General features: G+C 41.6%; 1 long non-coding RNA gene across 3 annotated transcripts in view; it reads left to right on the plus strand.

The window, feature by feature from the left end:
• Positions 1-12,224, plus strand: part of LOC306643817 — a 46,569-nt gene that overhangs the window by 21,640 nt on the left and 12,705 nt on the right. For all 3 annotated transcript variants that reach the window (XR_013759067.1, XR_013759068.1, XR_013759069.1), the window contains exon 2: positions 2,872-5,046. This is a non-coding gene — a long non-coding RNA (uncharacterized lncRNA). The remainder of the gene's footprint in view (positions 1-2,871; positions 5,047-12,224) is intronic.

The following is a 12,224-nucleotide window of genomic DNA, read 5'->3' on the forward strand; positions in this document are numbered from 1 at the left end:
CAACCAGGCGCATCAATAAAAACATAAATAACTAGAAAAGTTCCATGAAGTTCTCAGAAATGACTTAGGGGTCAAGGACTTACTGCAGAGGGTAAAGCACTGTGGAAGAAAGACTGAAGGAACGTGATTCAATTTTATGAAAATATGAAGTTTATATAATATATAATCAGGAATGGTTCACTGTTCAAACTTAAGTAGAAGCCCTTGATCTTTGAAAGCAGTAGTTTTAAACATAAAAAAGGATATACTATTTTACTCTTGAGTTATAAATACCAAGAAGTACTAGAGACATGAACAAAATAAAGCTGTAGGGATTTTGATAGCTGCATGAATAAAGTACTCACAATGAGTTGTTAAAGGGAGTAAAGGCTGTTTTGCATATGTCCATACTTAGTAAAGCTGATGTAATGAAGATTATTTTTATCCTTCCCCCAGACGTTTCTTGGTTTGTCTTTCAGAGTAATCTTCTGAATGAACTATACAAAGTCTTATACACCCTAGCACAGTGCCTGGTGGGAAGTAGATTTTGGTCTTTGTTTAATTTGTTGAATCTCCTTTATATACTTCAGAGAAGTATCATCTTCCAAAAACTGACATTGCTAACCTAACATACTAATACTTAATTTGGATGAGGAAGCTATTTGAGCAGTGCAGATAATTATCATTAATAAATAAATACATGGAATGAATTGCTATTAGCAATGGGATATTAATGTACAGGATGCAAGACTGGGTTAAGACTCTTGGGTTGCCCTGTGGCTTCTGCTACTGCCCAAGGAATGGTTCATTCCCTTTGATAAGTAAATCAACACAGATAAACAAGTCTAGACCAAGATGGACAACAGTCTTAATAGGAAAATTTGGTATTGCTTTGACCTATCTTCTTTAAATATGTGCTTATGATTTATTTAAAGATAGCCCAACAAGCATGAGGGAAAGGAGATGGGATCTTTAATAGTTCAACGGATAGGCTTTAATAGTTTAGCACTGACTCAAACATGTACCCTCTGCTCAACAGAACAAGAACTCTGCAGCCTCTTTGAAGGCAGGTGAATGAACATCTGCTGTTACTTGAGCAGCTCCTCGGGAGCCTCAGCCTCCCACTACCAACCCAAGTAACTTCCTGAGAGGTTCCTAAGGGGTACAACTTAGCTCTATTTTATTTTAATTCGGTATACATATTGAATTAATATATAATATACAGATTCAGTGTACATTTCATTTACAGAGTAATATCTGGATTCAACTCTTCAGTTAAAATCAAGAGTGAGAAAAATTATTATGGACATTTAAGATTTTTACTTAAATTATTTTCAGTGGCCATGGATGGTCAGTAGGTTGGCACTCCATGAAGGTAGAGATGTTGTGTCATTTCTGTATCCACAATGACTAGCTCAGTTTGGGCAAACAATGCTTATGGAAGTGGTTAATAGATGATTCAAAGAAAGATAACACTGGGTCACTCCCCCATTTTCTTGGTTTGGTCCTTAAAGACACATTATGACCTCTATACTTTAATTCTTATGTTACTCATGTTGAGAATCAACTAGAGTTTATGAAAAGAGGAGGCATCCTTGGGAGGGGCTATTTGTTTCAGGCTAGTCAAAGGCACAGGAAGTCAGTTTTTCAAGCCCAATCATTCAAACTACTCTTATTCTTTCTGACAGCTCAACCTGCATTGGATTAGATTGCACCATATGAAATAGCCTATTATCAGTTATGTTTGGCCTCTAGAGAGGATAATCATAGTGGAAACTGCATTGCTCTCAGCATGGTTTGGTGGAAAGAACATGGAGATCTGATTCTGGAGTTCTGAATTCAAATCTCAATAGCATGAAACTGTGGGAAAGTCATTTTCCCTCCCCATATCTTATTTGCTGATTCAATAATATTAAACTTATATAATATGTAAGGTGCATGAAATAGCTTCTGCCTTCTTTGGTCTCACAGTTTACTTGAGATGAAAGTCACACTACTATCCGAGGCAGAGCATGAGGGTGCCACCATTGCTTTTTTTTTTTTTTTTTTTTTTTAATTGCATTCTGAGTAAGAGAAATTACTGCCTGCTGCAATAATCAGGAAGGCAATATACAAGAGAGGACAGTTGAGCTTGGGATTAAAGAATGATTAAATTTCATTAAGCAGAGAATTGGGGGAGGGCAGTTCAACAGTTTAAGCAAGTAGGAGGGCAGGAGCAAAGGTGCAGAGCTGGAAAACACAATGCTATTTTGGTATGGTTGGACAGATGGTTCATGTGGGCGGGCTGTGGGAGATAAGACTAGAAGCCTGATTTTTCCCATGGCATGTAGTAGGCTTTTTAAATTTTAATTTCTGCATTGGGTAAGTGAAATAAAATGATTGGTTAAAAAAAAAAAAAAAAAAAAAAACCAGAATGGAAATCAGGAACCCAGAAGTCACCTTTGTCACTGATTCTTCAGGATCCCTTGGACATGTCATCAGGGGCTACATTGTCCTCAGCTATCAAATGGACTAGTCCCTATGTGATCCTAAGAGTTACAAGAACAAAATGAACAATGAGAAGAAAAAGTCTCAGAATAGAAAAACTGCTGTGCCTTGTGTCCTAGCAGGAGTTGCTACCAATTAAAGTTAAGTTAGGGGGGCCAGGGATGTGGCTCAGTGGTAGAGCGCTTGCCTAGCATGTGTGAGGCCCTGGGTTTGATCCTCAGCACCACATGTAAATAAATAAACAAAATAAAGGTGTTGTGTCAATCTACAACTAAAAGAATATTTTAAAAATAATTAAGTTGGGTACTCTTGGTAAAAACAGATGTGAATACCTTCTTTCTAGAGTATTTATTGCAAGGTAATCTAATCTAATCTAATCTAATCTGATCTAATCTAATTCCTCAGTAACAGGCAAGAGAAGCTGGAAAAAAAGCCCAGATTGTGATTACCTGGGTCAACCAACAATATGACAGCGTCTCAGATGGAGGCATGGACAGCGACCATGTGGAAATAGCTGTTCAATATCAAATGAAAGGCCCCATGACACCCAGAGAGAAGCTGGGGAGGAAGCCTTCTGGAAGTTGGAGATTGGATGAACGAAATTCAGTGAGCACCAGTAATACCATCAGATAGTAAAAACCTCCTGATGTTCTTCCAAATGTACACCATACCTTGCTCCAGCAGCTCGTGACCTGGGCCACAGGTTCTGATGCAAAGTAGGAAGAGGTATTCTTCTTTGCCAGTGACTTACCTGGAACCAATCTACTCTGGCAGCCAGCCACCAGGGCAGGATGATGTGTGCTTCCATGACAGCTTCTTGGATGAGTGTTGCTCTTTTTAGTCAAATTTCTTCAGCTCTTAGGTTCTAGGATGGATTCTACCGGAAGAGTCCCACATTTTCCAAATAAGATTTAGCTTGACAGATTCTCCTCTGCTGACTCAAATCGGGTCAGCTGTCTGCTGAGACATTCCATATTCTTTTGATGCCTATGCTCTGTAAGTATGAGAAGGCTACCAGGTGGACAGACCCATCAATGTGGCACTGCCACGAAAGCCACAGGAAGGAGTAGCAATCTTCTGGGGAGCCTTTCTTGACATTCTTAATCAGAGTCCCTGCCATCTGTCACCATCAGTGACCAGATGAGCTTATTTCCCCCAGCACAGTGAGTTGTCCTAGAAAATCTGGGCCAAACCCCTGTGAGGCAAAGCCTCAAGGACTCCTGTGTCCGTTGTGGTGTAGCTCCCAAGGCATCTGATTTCTAAGCAAACACTGGAATCTCCATCTTAGGTAGAGCTCACAGACAGTTTCAAAAAAGAAAATAAAAATGGGGGGCCTAGGGAATTCGAAGCTGGGCAGAGATGCATCTTTTTCTACACTATAGCCACCTAGCTCTGTTCCCTATGCAAGGTGATTTGGGGCCAAGTCATGTGTCTCTGGAGATCCTGTGCTCTTCCATCTAATGTGGCCCATCTTATGGAGAAGCAAGAGTTACAGGGGAGAAGTTGGGCTGATAGGTAGCAGATAGATATAAGGAGTAGGAGCAAGAAATTAAGGGGATAATTCCATAGTCTGGCCTACCTGGTGGCCAGCCACATGCTTTCTTTTAAAAAGAAATTTACCTAAGGCCATTCTGGCCCTGCTCTAGCTTAAGTCAATAGGATGTTACATTCTTTGACAAACAACCTGTTACTCTTGGAGATACCCTCTGGGTCAAGGAATGTAAGTTCTCTCCTGAAGGAATTTAAGACTCCTCCCTGCCGATAAGAACACAAATCACCCTGAAGGAGGGACTTTTGTGACCTTTATATATACTGTAGATTCCAAGACCCAGGAAAACAGAATAATTAAAAATAAAACCCACCGAACATAAAATCTGTAAAAGACAAAAAAACAGCAAACAAACTCCAATTGGGATGGGTCAGTGTGGGCCAATGTGACTGAAAGTTGCCTTTGAATTTAGCATGTAATTATAATAGTAAAATCCACCCCTCCCCTCCAACACATGCCGTGGATCCATGGATTTTATTAGGGTACCTGCGGGTAAATTCATGCACAGTTGGGACTTAAAACTCTGATGCAATCCTACTGTCAGTCAAAAGTTGAGAGGTGGTAATTGGGTAATACTCTCTAGAAACTTTCCTAAAACCCCCAATAAAACTAAGAAACAAAGGGACACCACATTGTTTTCCTCTCTGAGAGGTCCCATTCTCTCCCTTGAGCATGTCTTCTCCTTTCTCTTCTAATAAACCTCTATGTACTTTCACTATGTTACTTAAAATATTCTTATGCAAGAACATAAGTGCTGAGAAACACAACATGACCCCCAGATTCCCAGAACCACTGCCAGTAACACAGCCAGAGTGGGAAAGTACCTAGTATCTGCAGAAGAGCAATGCTGCCATTTACCGCGGATGTGCAAGACAAGGTCATGTAAAGAACTACAGGAAAACAATGCTTATCTGGACCCCTTGAAAAATTCAGCTAAGAAAGAAAAAGGACAACCAGTCTAAGGAGATTCTCCATCATGTAAGTTTTCCCATCTGGAAAACAAAATCAAAATACCCTCCTTTAAATCCGAGGTAAGAAATACTTGTCATTTCCTTGTGTGTCTGTCACTTACAACAATATTATTTCAGAAGGATTGGGAGATGCTTATGATATGTTTCTGCTGCCATGAGGGGGATGAGTTTCAGAGAAGCATTGTTTGTGGTATTTGAGAGCCTATCAATTTTCCAGTATAGTAAAAGGAGAGAGAGTTTAGGTCTGAATTCTGACTCCAAGGTGACAAGAATAGACTCCAACACCAAACTATTAACAGGACTGGTATTTCACAGCAAAGCATGAGTGGGATTCACATTGATCAATAAAATCCTGGTGTACAGCAGAGATTTGAAGGAATTGTTGGGAAACCTAGAAAAGTCCTTGCCAAGGATCTGAGCTTGAGATTATAGATTTGCATGCTGAGGTATCCAGGTAATCCAGGGTCAAATTAGGTCTTTGAATAATGGGGGTAACAATGCTCTCAAATGACTCACGAAGACTTGGATTAAGCAGTTAGGAATGTGTGGATATGTCACATAAGGTTATATCACTACATTTGCAGTATATAGATCTATTAGTTTACTTGCTTTTGCATATTGATATATTCGCAATAGACATTGATGTACTGAATGTCATTATTTTCTCCCAATGTGAATTAGGATAAAAATTTCAGGAAACATGACATGCTTTTCACCATCATTGGTGGTTTGTAGAGTTGGGAGATATACTGTGGATTCCCCCTTATATTTACAGAATATGTTCCAAGACCCCCCGTGGATGCCTGAAACCAAGGATAATACCAAACCTTGTATACAAGCACTGAGCAATAGTGCAATAGTCAATCTGATATCTGAGATAGCTGCTAAGTGACTAATGGGCAGGTAGCAGACAGTGTAGATACACTGAACAGAGATGTTTCAAATCCTGGAAGGGATGGAGTTGAATAGTGCTATATTTCATCACATTACTCAGAATAATGCAGAATTTAAAACTTGTACATTGTTTATTTCTGGAATTTTCTATTTAATATTTTCAGACTTTGGTTGACTACAGGTAACTGAAACCATGAAAAGCAAAACATTGTTTAAGGGAGGACTACTGTATATATATATATATGACATGTCTACTCTTTAAGCAAGGCAGCTTCAGGGAATTAATAGAATATATGAGATATTAATTCTCTGATATGTACCTTCTAGATATGGGTCCAATATAGTTTCACTAAAGTACAGTTCAAAGGCAACAGAATAGAAATTGGAGTGGTGAGGCAGGGCTGGACTTCCTTTACATACAACTATTGGGTTTTAAAGGATTTTCTCTCTTAGCAACAATTTTCCTTCCAAATGATCCCAACCTGCTTCACACACTCCTTCACACTGTATGTCTTTGATGTTCGTGGACTCCTTTCCCTTGGAATTTTTTTAGCAGGTACTGTGAATATACTCCCTGACACTGGGAACTACTGCCTGATAGGCCAAGATTTTCTAAAGGCAGGGGAGATTTTTCTCCCATTTAACTATGAATACTCATGGGGCAGAGTCTCCTCCTGCCTCCCCCCATCCCAGGTCCCTTAGAGAAGAGGCTCTTAGCTGACTGGATTCAGGTTACCATCCAGCCAAGTGGCTGCAACAGGACCACAGGCAAATGACCTGCTTTTTACAAGAAAGAATTTTATCATGGCTGGAGAGGATTCACAGACCATGGAGTCCACTGGGAATTTCAAGTGGCATGTTGATCTGTTCCTTCTCTCTGCTCTCTCACATACTTTTCCTGTCCCTTCTCTCTGTGCTTATTTTCTGTAACCTAGTCTGAAAGCCTTGAATGTGGAAGAAAATCTTCCACATCTGTCTTGTATATTTTGTACAAGCTAAAAAAAAAAAAAAAAAAAACAGTAAAATAAATCACAAAGTCCTGGCATTGCCTTGGGGTCTCTGCACTTGGTGGCATCACTGGTTGATGAAGCTGGGAGGTGGGGGGTGGGGTGTCCACTGGATGCCCATTAGAGTTTTGGAGCCCCTTCTCTGAGCTTCAGCTTATCATATACCCCCAAATTATTTGGGTCCATTTGGGGGCAACTGCTTGGCCTGAAATTATCCCCCAAGTGCCTTTTTTTTTTTTTTTTAAATGAATTGGCTGTATTTAGCAGAGTTAGTGTTTTTAGTAGCTTGAGAAATGATATCCAGATGCTCAACACAAAGGAGGGGGCCTGTCCCTTTAACTCTGAGCCTGCCACAGTGATCCTTAGCCTGGTCCCTCCCATCTGGACAGTTGCCCAGAGCCCTCTGGGGGGCTACCTTGGGAGACCGCCCGGGAGCTCCAACTGGCCCCAAACTCAAGGAAAGTGGGCGAACCATCTGGAATGCATCGTCCAGATCGGCTCCGCGCTGCCCAGGCACCCTGACAGCTTTTTGGGTCTGAGCAAGGCTTGGATTTAATCCATTAGGCTCTCTCCAGACAGAGGCCTCCAGACTTCTCTTTGACTCCTTCCAGAATTTGGATTCCACAGAGGCACAATTAGGCCGGCTAGTCACTTCCAAGTTTGGCTTTCTCAGGAAAAGGACCAAGGTGCACTGAGAGACACTTTCCAGCAGCCCTTGGTCTGGGAACAAATAAAGAAGGGGAATGCTTTCAGCAAGAACTCTCTCCCTACCTCCCTTTATTCCCACTGCAATATCCCAACCATCCACTCCAGCCCTGATGATTGACACTTATTTGGAAAAGAGAAAGAAAATGTATCCCATTCCAGGGTGCTTTGGGGAGCCTTTTAGAAATGGCAACCAGCCTTTCCATATCATTTCCCCACTGTGCAAGGCCTGCTTGGGAGAATTAAGGAGATTAAATCTAGAGGGGTTGGGAAGAGGTTTGGAACTATCCTCAAACCAGATTTCGAAAAAGGATTGAGGGTTTAAAATTTTCTTCTTTAAAACCACAAGTCCCTTCAAATTATGAATGACTTTATTGCAAATTATTTTTTAGGTTGGTAAACTTTTTTAGTAACAAATTATTCCTTTACAAAGTCTAAATATTCTTCCTGCCACCTTGTTTCTACTCCTGATTTGTTTTCTCACAGTCAGGGGGTGGGGAGAATCATCTCCCCCAAGGAGCTCCCTCCCCTGAGGGAGCAGATTCCAACTTAGTTGGATCTCCATTAGAGTCCACTGTGTTGCTCATCAGTCTAGTTCTCTCAAATGTCTAGAGTGAATGATGAACCTCAGAATGACCCATCACCAGCATTTCAAAGTAGCCTTAGAAGCTTCCAGTGCCATCAGCAAACAGAGGGTATGTTTCATATCCATCTCGTGCCAGCCCCCACCTGGCAGTTGTGTCAAGCACTCTTTCCTACTTCTTCTAGTCTCACAATTGCCGACCACTCACTCCTCTGATGTTCTAGCAGATTACCGCCAAGAAGCAAGATACAGAGCTGCTAGCCACATGTGGGTTGGAGCAGATGACACCTGTGGACTGCCTTGTTCTCTCACCCCATGCCATCACACAAAAGCTGTACAAACCTATTAAGATTTGAAGCTAGGAGGAGATCAGATTGTCCCATAGCAGAAAAAGTGAGCAAGGAAAATCCTCTGGCCACTTCACGTAAGGACTCTCTCATTGGTTACTTGCTCACCCAGATTCTAACCACCAGTGTTGCTCAAACTATATCAACCTTCCCCAGTATCTTTTTTGGTATTTACTCTATCATCTCCAATATCTACCAATTTTTTTTTTTTTTTTCAGGACCAAACTCAGGGCCTGGTGCATGCTAGGCAAGCACTCTGTCACTGAGTGAAATCCCCAATTCCTACCAATTCTTAATACGGAACAATGTAACCAACTCTGTCTTCTTCCAGACCATAATCTTCCATATCAAAAGAGGCCTCCAAGGTATTACTGTAGATGGTTTCCATTTGTTCCTTCCCCATTCTGGGGAAAAATCACTTGAAGCATTTGCCCTCTGTGGAACATTTTTGTACCAGATCTCCCTGATAAAAACAAGGAGAGTGGCTAGGATGGGAAGGGACTTGGGAACTTAGCCAATGCAGAAGCTGACCTGGAAGTGCCTGTGACAGATGGACAAGTACTTTAAGGCCAATCTCAGCTTTGATTTCATATCAGGTTGAACCTGAGTTTTCTAATCCCAGAACATAGTCCCAGGGAATTAAGGGACAGCCAGAACTCAGAAGACCTCTAGGTAGACAGACACCATGGAAGAGGTTTACCTGTGTACTATAGGCCCCGTCATTAGGTTTGAGTATAAGTCAACGCTCCAGCCCAGAGGTGAGAACCAACAAAATCCTAGTGCCTCACGATGGGGGGATTATCCAGAGGAGAGTTTCAGCTTCAGAAGAGGCAGGGCAATGAAGCAATATATCAGACACTACATCTGATATTTCATGGAGGATGATGAACATGGAGGATGTAGAAAGAGACAGGGCCAATGTGCATGCCCGGTGGTCACTACAGAGGCCTCTGATCCTGGCTCATTTATCAACAAGGACACTAGGGGATTAAAGTAGAGACAAGGTCCTTAGGAGTGGGCACCTGGCTGTGGGAACATGATCTGATTCTCAACTCTACTGGACGGTGGGTGAGTGGGTTGGGCTGGGCTATTTATGTCCTGAGCCAGCAGAGCCAGTTATGTTGGACTAGTGAAGGCAGAGGAAGAGGAAACAGCATGGAGACTGGCCATCTCCAGTCATAAAGGAAGGCATGTTTATTATTAGAATAGCACCTCCCTGGCATCCTGGTCATGTGCCAGTCTGAAGTGGTAGGATAAGCACCAAAATAGGAATCTAGGAGCTTCCAGTCTAGTCTGGCTTTAGCCAATAACCAGTTGTGCACCTTTGTTCAGGTATTTTCATTAACTATTGGGCTGCAGTATCCTCATTTGTAAAATCAGGAGGTCGAACTAAGTTGGTGGCTTATAAAGTATGCTCCTCAGACTGGCAGTATCAGCATCACATGGTGGCTCAGAAGGAATGCAGATTCTCAGGTCCTGACCTGGATTTATTGAATCTGAAGTGCTGGGAGCAAAGCCTAGAAATCTGTGATTTAACAAGCCTCCAGGTGATACTGATGTACAACAAAGACAGAGAAGCAGTAAGCTAAATGACTTTCTAGTCTTTGCATGCTCAAATGCAAATGAAATCAATCTGTTTTTCTCTCTGTCTCCGTCTCTCTCTATCTTTGTCTTTGTCTCTCACACATATGCACACAAACCACAAGCCACATATAACTTGGCCAGTAAAATACCCATCTTCTACTTTCAGAGTGAAAACCTTCCTGAGCAGCTCTGGGCTGCATGTTCCAGGGCTCAGGGCCTTTTTCTGCTCTGTCGCTAAAACCAAAGCCTGCCTCTGTAAGGGATACCTTGGTGATCTAGTCACAGGTGGCAAATTGTATAATCAAGTTCTGTCTCCTCTACCTCCTGCCCAATTAGCCAGAGGTAAGATAGGAAGATTTATTCTTTTCCACAAGCAAGGTCACAACCTGAAGTCATCAAAGAAGCAGTTTCCAGCCTGGCCCTCCTGAGGCTGCTGCAGCAGATTGGCTGGTAGGCAGATGGCTCTGCCTGGTAGCAGGGATTTGATAGGCAAAGCAAAGCAGGGAGGGGAACCAAAGGGAAGAATAGCTGTGCTAAGCCTGTTGCCTTCTGGTTAAAAAAAAAAAAAAAAAAAAATTTATAGGTCTATTTATAACCTGTCTTGCTCCACAAAAGATTCTAGGCGGCTGCCTTCCTTGTTGGAAAATCCTTGATGCCAAGACTTGGCGTCTGATACCATGCACTTCCTGGCCTGGAGCAAGGGGCCAAGGTGTCCTTGTTCACACAGCCTCTGTGGAGGACATAATGGGTACTCCAGGCATTTTGGTCTAGAATATCCATCTTCCTGTACCCCCCTTCCTCTTGCCTATCTCCACAGAGAAAATGTAGTCACCAGGAGCCTGTTTCAGTTTTTAAATGGCATAACCTGGCTCCTGGCTTTACATTTTTCCATGCAGGTCAAATAAGCACAATTCACTAGGAAAATGCCCAGAAGTGCAGAATAAGGAGTGATTGCCAAAGGACTATACATAAAGGATATCCTTCAACTTTCCTCAGTGACTTATTCTTCACAAAAAAAAATACTGACTTATCAATCACCAGTCAGATGCATACTTGGAGTTGATTTGGGGTGGAGAGTCATTTAAATCAGTTGATACTGGGTTGGGGTTGTGGCTCAGTGGTAGCGCGCTCACTTAGCATGTATGAGGCCCTGGGTTCAATCTTCAGCACCATATAAAAATAAAAAATAAAGGTATTGTGTCCACCTACAACTAAAAATATATATTTAAAAAATATATAAATAAATCAATCAGTTTACAGGCTTAGAGAGCTGGGCCCATGGTAAATAGTAAATGTTATCTTACATGCAAATAAAATATACCCCAGTAAAGGGTGTGGTTTTGGATTTGAACCACCTTCATTGTCTTTGGGAGAAAACAGGCCATTGCTATGGATTCAGCCAGTTTTTTCTCCTAATGGTGCTAACTGATCCCTATGGGTCTCCCCAACTCTGGTCTTGTTTCCATTTTCACTGATCTTCCTAGCTAGAGTAGTATTCAACAATTAAGTCATTTCTGCTTTTTTTCCTTCTTCAGAATAAATAAATCCAGTTCCTTAATAAGCCTCTTGATAAGGATGCTTATAATAAAGGTTGAATACTTTCATGATGTCCTTGGGTCACTGGGCACAAACCATATTTTGACAATGCCCAAGCTTTCCTATATATAGGTTGGTCATGTTCTGGCTCTCAGAGGCCTTGACCCCTTGACTTCAGACATGCCCGGGTCTCTGACACCAGCTGTCCTGGTTTGGATGCTACTCTGCCCCAAAACCATTACCCCAGTGTCATTGCTCTGCATGTAGGTATCTTTGCTGTTGACCTATGACATTCTTTTTGGAATCTGACTAACCATTAAAAATGTGTCCAGGGAAGAGCCAAGAGCAAAGAACAGGCAAGATGCCATTAAAAAAGGAAGAGACCAGGTATCAAGACTTATTACTAAGCTTTAGAAATTCAGGCTGTTGGGGCTGGGGTTGTGGCTCAGTGGTAGAGCACTAGCCTAGCATGTGTGAGGCATTGGGTTCAATTCTCAGTACTACATGTAAAAAATAAATGAATAAAATAAAAGGTCTATTGAATTCTAAAAAAAAAATTAAAAATTTTTTTAAATTAAAAAA

Source organism: Sciurus vulgaris, assembly GCF_902686455.1.
Source record: "Sciurus vulgaris genome assembly, chromosome: 14".
Lineage (NCBI taxonomy): Eukaryota > Metazoa > Chordata > Mammalia > Rodentia > Sciuridae > Sciurus > Sciurus vulgaris.